The sequence below is a fragment of the Leopardus geoffroyi genome, chromosome C3 (genome assembly GCF_018350155.1).
Source record: "Leopardus geoffroyi isolate Oge1 chromosome C3, O.geoffroyi_Oge1_pat1.0, whole genome shotgun sequence".
NCBI lineage: Eukaryota > Metazoa > Chordata > Mammalia > Carnivora > Felidae > Leopardus > Leopardus geoffroyi.
In genome coordinates this window covers 120,410,425-120,419,376 of record NC_059338.1, presented here as the reverse complement: position 1 = coordinate 120,419,376, position 8,952 = coordinate 120,410,425, and the positions used below count along the sequence as shown (strand labels likewise).

Below are 8,952 nucleotides of genomic sequence, written 5' to 3'. Positions count from 1 at the left end.
CACAAACCGTGAGATCATGACCTAAGCTGAAACCAAGAGCTGGACACTTAACTGAGCCACCCAGGTGTGCAGAGCAAATGTGTACTTTTATAACTTATATTAATTAATTAATAATAAGCTATCATAATTGGCTACTCATAACTGTAGGAGTTTTCATAAAAGGAAAAACCTGGAAGGTCTTTTACTATTTGCCAAGTGCTGTTTTAAGTGCTTTCTGAACACTCATGTAATCTTCATGAGTGATGAAGAATGAATGAATCTCATTCTCATATGAGAATGAATCCTGCAAGGGAGAGAAGAACTGGTTACACTAAAAGCAGCAAGGCGGAGAAAGGTGTACATGCTGAATCAATATATACTCCTTGGGAATAAAACAAAAGTCCATTTTATATTTTAAAAAACGGAATTCAAGTGGTACCCACAAGTAAAAGAGTAATTTCAATCTTAGAAAGGTAAATTATACCCTTACAGATAAGAAGAAAAGTAAATATATGAAATCAAAATCTTCCACTCCTATGGCAGTTCTGGATTTAGCTGTGTGCCTGGACTATGCAATGGATTTTTGGCTGATGAGTTATTCTGGAAAGCCAAATTTAACACGAACCTCAAGTTCTACACTGCATGGAATAAAACTCCTATGTTACTTGAGTTAGAAAAGTCTCTAAACTCATTTACACCCCTCACCTGCTTTACTAAAGAAACACGCTGAGTTTTATGTAGCAGAAAGATCACAAGCTTTGGAGTCCGATTTGTTTCAAGGCCCCGCACTTCTCATCTCTCTGATCCTGGCTATCAAAAGAGGGTAATACTCAGGATTGTGATTATTATATGAGGTAATGTCTGGTGTATAGGAGGTGCTCAAAAATACTTTTTAAATTTTGTCTGTGTTACTCTGTTAACTGTGCCATCAATTTTTCTTAGTTTTCTGGAATGAGGCTTCTCCTCTAACTCACCGTTTATTGATTTGGGTATAGAACCCCTAGAGCCAATCTTAACTAGAATTGTGTTTGTAAATTAAAAGTAAACCTACCCCAGGTCAATTGCTGAGTGGACCTCTTCTACATATAAAATGAAGAGTTTAATTTGTGCATATTTTTACATATTGGTTTTCAGTTATATACTGAATCAGAAACTTATCAACAACTGAATTCTATATATAGGTGAATTATTATGTGCTTGGTACATAACAGATGATCTCTCCAAATACTGCAATGAAAACATTTATTTCACTCTTGGCTAAAATTAAATTTAACCAGGAGATACTATTGTCTTGATTTTTTTGAGAAAGTTTTTGTCATATTTGTAATGTGCCACAAGTTATCCTAATTTATACAAGTGCTTTTCAAATGTTCCATCAAAATAGCCCTTAAAGCAGAGAAGCGTATCTGCAGTACTCAGGCACACTTTGAAACATACTATTGCTTCTTTAAAGTCTCATTTTTTATTAAATGTTTTCAAATTCTACATTCTCCTCTGTATTATACCCACATTTCGTCTTTAATTATAAAATATTTTAACTGGCTTATAATTAGTAAATCAGCACTCTTGGAATGTTTATCTTGCAACTTATCACCTCTGGTCATCAGGTGTACCTCCTGGGATCCTGGTAGCCCCAGTTTGAGAAGTATAATTTCATATCAAATATTGAGAATTCTGATTATATTTATTCTTTGAGGACGATCATTAGTTTTAAATAAAGTCTGTATCACCTTAATGGATATCATAACTGGTATTAGCATGTTTACATTTAAAAAAATATATTCAAATTTCTCTTTTGCATTTTACTAAAAAAGTCCTATGCCAGTTATCATACTCCATTAGAAGAAGGGAGGAAACATACATGATATTATAGCAGGCAGAATGATGGCCTTCCAAAGATGCCTGCCTCCTTGTCCCCAGAACTTGTGAATACATTACCTTACATGGTAAAATAAACATTACATATGTGATCGTATTAAAGATCTTGAGGTGAAGAGATTATCCTGTGGGTCCAATGTAATTACAAGGGTTCTTATAAGAGGGAGGCATGAAGGTCAAAAGCAGAAGGAGATGGGACCACAGAAGCAGAGTTTAGAGTACTGTGGAGGGATGCTGACAGCTTCTAGAAGCTGGAAGAGACAAAAATCAGAATCTCCCCTTGAGCATCTAGATAGAACCAGCCCCACTGACACCTTAATTTTAGTCTCATAAGACTCATTTTGGACTTCTGACCTCTGGAAAGTTACAACAACAAACCTGTGTTATTTGAAGCCCCTAAATTTGTGGCAATTTGTTACAGCAGCAATGGGAAAATAATACAGATGTTGTACTTAACATGGGAAACCCAGATGAGAATAAACTGTGGACAGTCAAAAGTTTACTGGCCCAGCCTCTGGGCCCTGGTGATTATTCTCCTTGCCCAGAATGTCCTTTCTTTCCATCCCTAATTGTGAAATCTGAACCGTTCTTGGATGCCGGGCTCTAACATCAGCTCTTATCACTGACTCCAATCTCTCATCCAGGAGAGTTTGTGCTTTTGTGGTTTCTGACATCAATGACCTCCTTCACTTGGTGCCATAACTGTGATGGTGTCTGTTTCCTTAACAGTACTGGAAGCTTCTGGAGGGCAGCCTGTGTTCGACCACAGGGCACTGTGTATGTAGCTGGTGTTTGGTACAAGTGTGTTGGGTGGAAGGTGAGTAAATTTTGTCTTAGATCTGAAATAAGTGGAGTAGGTGGAGGGTGAGAAGAAGCCTTGTTTCCTACATGCCTCCATACCTGGTGGGCAAAGACAACATAGTTCTATTTGCTACAGCCGATCTCATCTTCCTTAAGACCATGCTCATCTCCAATCCTACGTGGAATGGTGGCAGGGTGGCTGAAAACTCAAACCTGTCACTAAATGGCATTGCAATATACTCTGGTTTAAGCAGGTTTTTAAGATTTCTTATCTCTTCCTCCACATCAGCCCACACAGATAGTGCCCAGGTATGGGGAAGTAGGCCAGGATGGGTAAGATGTCCCCTAGATTACCTTGTTGGTCTCTGCTGTGGAGTGGCTGGCCCTGCACCAATCTGTGTCTGCAGACATGTTTCACCTGGTTTTTGGAGATGCCTATAGCTGAACTGCTCCCACCATTGCCTCTGGTTGCAAAGTCTTATACTCTCCTGTTACACAGGAGGAATCACCCAGGGACAGCCTACCTCCTCTGATCCTAGGTCCCGGAGTCCTTGCTTTCCCTCATCACCCAGATTTCACCCTGAAAGACTGTGTGTGTGTGTGGAGAGGGCAGGAAACGGGGACATCGGTACCTGCATCTTTGCTCCCTTTCTCCTCACCACTTTATGTTGGTCAGAAACGAGCTTCCCTTATACTGTGTTCCTTCTGGAAGCAACATTCATCTGGACCCTTTGCCAGGGTCACAATAGCAGACAAAATGCACAGAAAGAATATTGGTTTCACAATTGGGGAAGGTCCGTCGGAAAATATTTTAAAATTTCTGTATACTTTACACCTAACAATATGCTGCCTTTGAAGGCTTCAGGAGGTTTCTTTAGCTCACTTGGTAAAATCTAATATAAGAGAAGTATTTTATGTATTTATTTATTTAAACTTTATTTATTTATTTTGAGGGACCCAGAGGGAGAGAGAGTGGGAGAGAAAGAATCCCAAGCAGGCTCCACATTGACAGCGCAGAGCCCAACACAGGGCTTGATCATGACCTAAAAAGAAATAAAGAATCCAACGCTCAATGGACTGAACCACCCAGGCTCCCCAAAAGAGGAAATTTAATTTGTGTTTCTTCCCTTTTCTCTTTTTCCTCTCTCTGTCCCTGATCCCTACCTTTATTACAAGGGAATATAGAGCTTAAATATGTTAATAAAGGTAGTTCATTACCTCTCATGTAGTATTTTTAACTATTGGTTTGGTGGAATGAAACAAAAGAGAACCCTGAAAACTCTGATGCTGAAAGCTTCATGGTCCTCCAATAATCATTCAATTTCCTTTATGTGTGTGCAACTCTAGGGTCAGGATGGTCCTTGTATGGGATTTGGGGAGAGAACCACACCATATTGGCTTGAAGTCACATCCAGCCTATCTGATGGAATTTTCTATTCTGCAGATCAGCCTGATGGCCCCACTATCAAGGACTTGTTTTGTAAATAGAGATGCCTGGAAAGGGTTTGGGAACAAACTTTCAGCTCTCAGCTGACAGGAGTCTATGGTTACCTATGGAGAGAGTGGGTCCAGTGTAGCATTCACCTCCTGCATACTCGCCTTTATGGTGGCTGGAAACTCTAGCCTCTGGTGTCCGAACTGGTGGCCCCAGGCGTCTGAAGATTTTCTCCACACGCCTTTGTCTTTGGGAGCAGAAATGTCCCCAGTGTTTTTAGAGAAGGTGTAGTTCTTGGTCCTCCTCTTAGAAGGATGATTCTGGCTTATTTGGCAGAGGTCAACATGCCCACCCAGGACAGGTCTCTCCAACGCTCAGTCACCAGTCCTTTCTATCCCTCCCTTCACTGCACCTGGGTTTCTACGTTCTAAAAGGTTTCAAGTCTGCATGCTTTGTCTGGAGTCTATTCTCAGAAAGTTCTGGCAGGAAGAATAATGCCTTTCAACACTGAGATCTGTACATGGAACACATATATGTAGAGCTCCAAAACAATTTTTTTGTTACACACACACACACACACACACACACACACACATGCACACTGGCTGGCAATACGTGTGTTTATGATGTATAAGATACTTTATTTATAGCCGTTTTGGTGAGCTACCTGGTTCTTTCAGGAGCCAATAATGAAGTAGAATTTAGTGCTACATCTTTTCAACGTCACTCCCCTTGCATATAATCTCAAAAATAAAGAGAAAATACAAGTATTTAAAGCTATCAAAGAGAGAACAGAAGTGAATTATTTTTAGCCTATAGTGCATAGCAAGAAAAAAGGGACTCACCAACTCTATCCTTTTTCTCCTCAAGGGCTCTGAATCTCCCTGGACTGCGGTCCCCTATTCCTGAAGCCTCCCTGGGGCCTCATTTTCTCCTCTCTTTCTAACCAGTAATTTAGTTCTATCTTCCCCTCCTCCTCCCTCCTAAATCACACATGTACACACTCGTATGTGTATGCACGCACGCATACACATGTGAACACGAACACACACTTGCACACAAGTGCACACAAAACCATCTCTTGATAGTATACTACACTTAAGCATGCAAAAAGCCAGCAAAGGAAAGTGCCTCCAGTTTCAAGATCTCCTTTTTCATAAAGGTGGCGGGAGAATTATAAATGTTTATTTTCCTTGTCACACTAGTTATTTTTAAAGCTTCTCCCATACATGTGTTATCTCTCTTGTTCTCAATGCAATAAAGTAAAAATTATTTCCATGTTACAAATGAAGCCTTGGGGATGCAGAGGAACTAGGAAACATATCTAAGTGCCCACAAATGTGGCAAAAAGGGGATGCAAATACAAGTTTTGTGTTCATGCTCTCCACTCTATAATGTGAAGAATGATACTTGATGGTGCATGGCCATCTCTGACTGTATCAACTCCCTATCCCCAGCTCTGTTCTTTCTCTAAACTGCTGTGTTTGGGGTCCAAGCAGCAAGGAAAAGGACTCACCAGGCTTGGCTGGCCAGCCTTGTGGGAGAATGTGAGAATATGAAGTGGGCCGGGCTTTGTCTAATACAGTGTCTGGCTCAGAGCAGAGGTTCAGCTAGACTTTGAATAGCTATTACTGAATGAATGAATGAATGAATGTATTTTAAAGTCATATGTAATGAAGAGTTCTAGAGATGGATGCTGATGACAGTCATGACAATGTGAATGTCTGAACTGTAAATTTGAAAGTGATTAAAATGGTAAATTTTATCACATTAAACAAATTCAAATGTAAATTATTTTTACATTCTCTACTATTTTATTATTCATTTCTTCCCTGTCAGTTGAATAGAGGCATATTTTGCACAAATAAATATTTGCAAATCTCACTTAAAAGTTGGATAGGGCCTTAAACAAGATTTTGGCACCAGCATGAGCCAGAAAGAAGTGTGGCAAATGTGGTTGATCGTAACAGGGTGTGGAGTTAGATTGTCTACATCCATTGCCTGGCTTTTTGTCTCTTAGCTGCATGAATTGGGGCAAGTTATTTAATCTCTTTAAATCTCTATTTCCTCATCTATAAAATGAGGATTATAATGCTAGCCTTCACATAAGATTCTTGTGAGCTAATCTATGTAAGATAAATACTACCATGCTTAGTAAGCACTCAAAAAATATCAGCTATGATTAGAAGAACTATGGACCCCAAAAGAGACCAAAAATGAAAAGTCTTTAGTATGAGTCCAAATCAGATCAGGCTACTGTTCTCAAACAGCTATGACTGACTTCATCTGTCGCCTTTCCTCTCTTTCTGATACCCGATGCCAAGGATACCATCTATATCGCATTCTTGGGTAATGCCCCCAAGAATTTATGCTGTGATCATTCTGTGAAGTCATTTTTAAGTACAGAAACCAATAAAGACTAGATGGATGAAGAGCAAGCCTTTGCTCCATTTGCTTCAAAGTCTAGACAAACCCTTATGTAACCATAAAATAAAATCCAATTGCTTCCTTACTGCATTACCTTCTGCAAAATGCACTGAAAGGTATATTTTAAAAGTGATTTTTGGTCAAATAAGTCACACTCATGGTCTTCCCATTGGAACCAGCAGAATTATTCCACAGCTCCTAGGCAAGGTGATATTGGAGACAAGCTCCAAACACTCAGGATTTCTTCCCCTTTTCTCTCATTTTTCCCTTCATTTTTTTTTTAATTTTTTTTTCAACGTTTATTTATTTTTGGGACAGAGACAGACAGAGCATGAACGGGGGAGGGGCAGAGAGAGAGGGAGACACAGAATCGGAAACAGGCTCCAGGCTCTGAGCCATCAGCCCAGAGCCCGACGCGGGGCTCGAACTCACGGACCGCGAGATCGTGACCTGGCTGAAGTCGGACGCTTAACCGACGGCGCCACCCAGGCGCCCCTCCTTCATTTTTTTTTTAAAAGGGGAGATGATCAATCTGTTTCAGAATGACAGTTTTTACTTGTTTTACTTATTGACCATTCTGTGGGAAATTACTACTGGGCACACTTTCTTAGCTTATCTTAGTCTTGATATGACATGAAAACATAAATATCAGCTTTGAGGAAAAAGGCATTTCATAGGCATCATTATTACCAGCAGGGATTAATAGAAAAAGTACCAAACAAATAAAAATAAAATTCTTTGAATAAAAGAAGAAAGTTTAGAGCAGGTAGTATATAGCCTTTAGAGTTGGGCTGAGAGACTTCTATTCCAACTGTGTGACTTTGAAAAAAGTGCTTGGTGATTCAGTCCCGTTCCTTTGTGTATAAAATGTGCAATACTACATGGTAGAGGGTTGAGGTCAGAAGTAAACGGGATATGTACAAAGAGCATTCGTGTCGTCTGGCTCATAGTAAGCAATCAATAGATGGTTGCTCTCATAAAAACACTCAAAATAAGATCTATTTTCCCATCAAACAAAACTGAAGCCGTGACCTTACTTGAGGATCAGCTTCCATCTGGCTGACTCAGATAGCATAAGATGGAGCTAAGAGTGTAAGGTTGGCCCGGTTGCCAGTGTGACCACCAGCTCTGCTATCGTTCCCTGTGAGATGATAGTTAAGATACTTGGCTGCCATGGGCTTTAGTTTCCTCATGAATTTGATGGAGATAACAAGGGTACCTATTTGTTAAAGTTATTTTTAGGACTGAAATAATCTAGGAGACACCTGGGTGGCTCAGTTGGTTAAGTATCTGACTTCTGTTCAGGTCATGATCATGGTTCGTAAGTTAAAGCCCCACATCAGGCTCTGCACCGATAGTGTGGAGCCTGCCTGGGATTGTCTCTCTCTCTCCCTCTCTCTCTGCCTCTCCCCCATTCACACTCTCTCTGTCTCTGTCTCTCTTTCAAAATAAATTTTAAAAATCTAAAAAAAAAAAGATAATCTACGCAAAATTCTTAACACTATTCCTTGCTTGTGGCAAGTGCTCAATAAATGTTACTTAAGGCTATTAAAAATTCAGTGATTGAACCATGCAGAAATCCATTTCATGATGTAACGATTGGATTTTTTCCAGGCTTATGGGAATGTGAAACCCCATAGGTAAATATATGGCTACTTCCAACAACCATGTTGAGGCTTTTCACTTCAGAACAAACATTGGTCATGCTGCAAGCCCAGTGGAATATCTGATTCTTCCAGGTATAGCTCAGGGAACACCCATAGTGACATCTCCAAGATGGACACTATCCAGCAGATAAATGGTCCTTTAACTGTGGAATGACAGTCCTGGAATGAGTTTGTGAAGACACGAGTCTCTGACGCTTCCTTCTAATAGAGAAAGCTGTCAGAGCTTGGCAGACTCCACCATTTTTTTTTTCTAGCTGATCTAATAGAGCTCAAGCAACACTTTGTGGGGAGCATTCTCAAGCGTTTCCATAGCCTTTTCCATTATGCCAGTGAGGAAGCCTTTAGTGTATTTGCTTCGTTTCATTTTCATTTGCCTGCCTTTCGGCCTAATTTACTGAGTAAATAAAATAGTTGCTGTAGCCATTATGTTGTAACATGTTTTTTTTTTTAATGTTACTTTCCTTCAAATAATTAATTTTATATCTGTATAAAAGATAATAAATTGACTTTCAACATATAGTAGTAAGATTGCTATATCCAAATTTGTATATAAATCAGGAAACATATATATTAAAGTTTAAATTTTTTGATGCTCCAATCTTAACTGACAGACATGCAGAAAGTTTGGTCTGAGATAGATTCTTTCTCTCCAAGTATTTCTGCAGATATGAGGAGTACCTAAATTTATTTGAAAAAAAAATTTCCTTAGGCATAATTTACTATTACTGTTTGTTAGTGGAACGGGAAACCAGAAATCCCTTCTGG

The 8,952-nt window shown here is 39.5% G+C and overlaps 1 long non-coding RNA gene across 1 annotated transcript; it reads left to right on the top strand.

The window, feature by feature from the left end:
- Positions 1-22: 22 nt before the first annotated feature.
- LOC123585928 lies at positions 23-8,610 on the top strand. The gene is made up of 2 exons (XR_006706492.1): positions 23-2,674; positions 8,135-8,610. It is a non-coding gene; the product is annotated as an uncharacterized LOC123585928 (long non-coding RNA).
- The last annotated feature ends 342 nt before the right edge of the window (positions 8,611-8,952 follow it).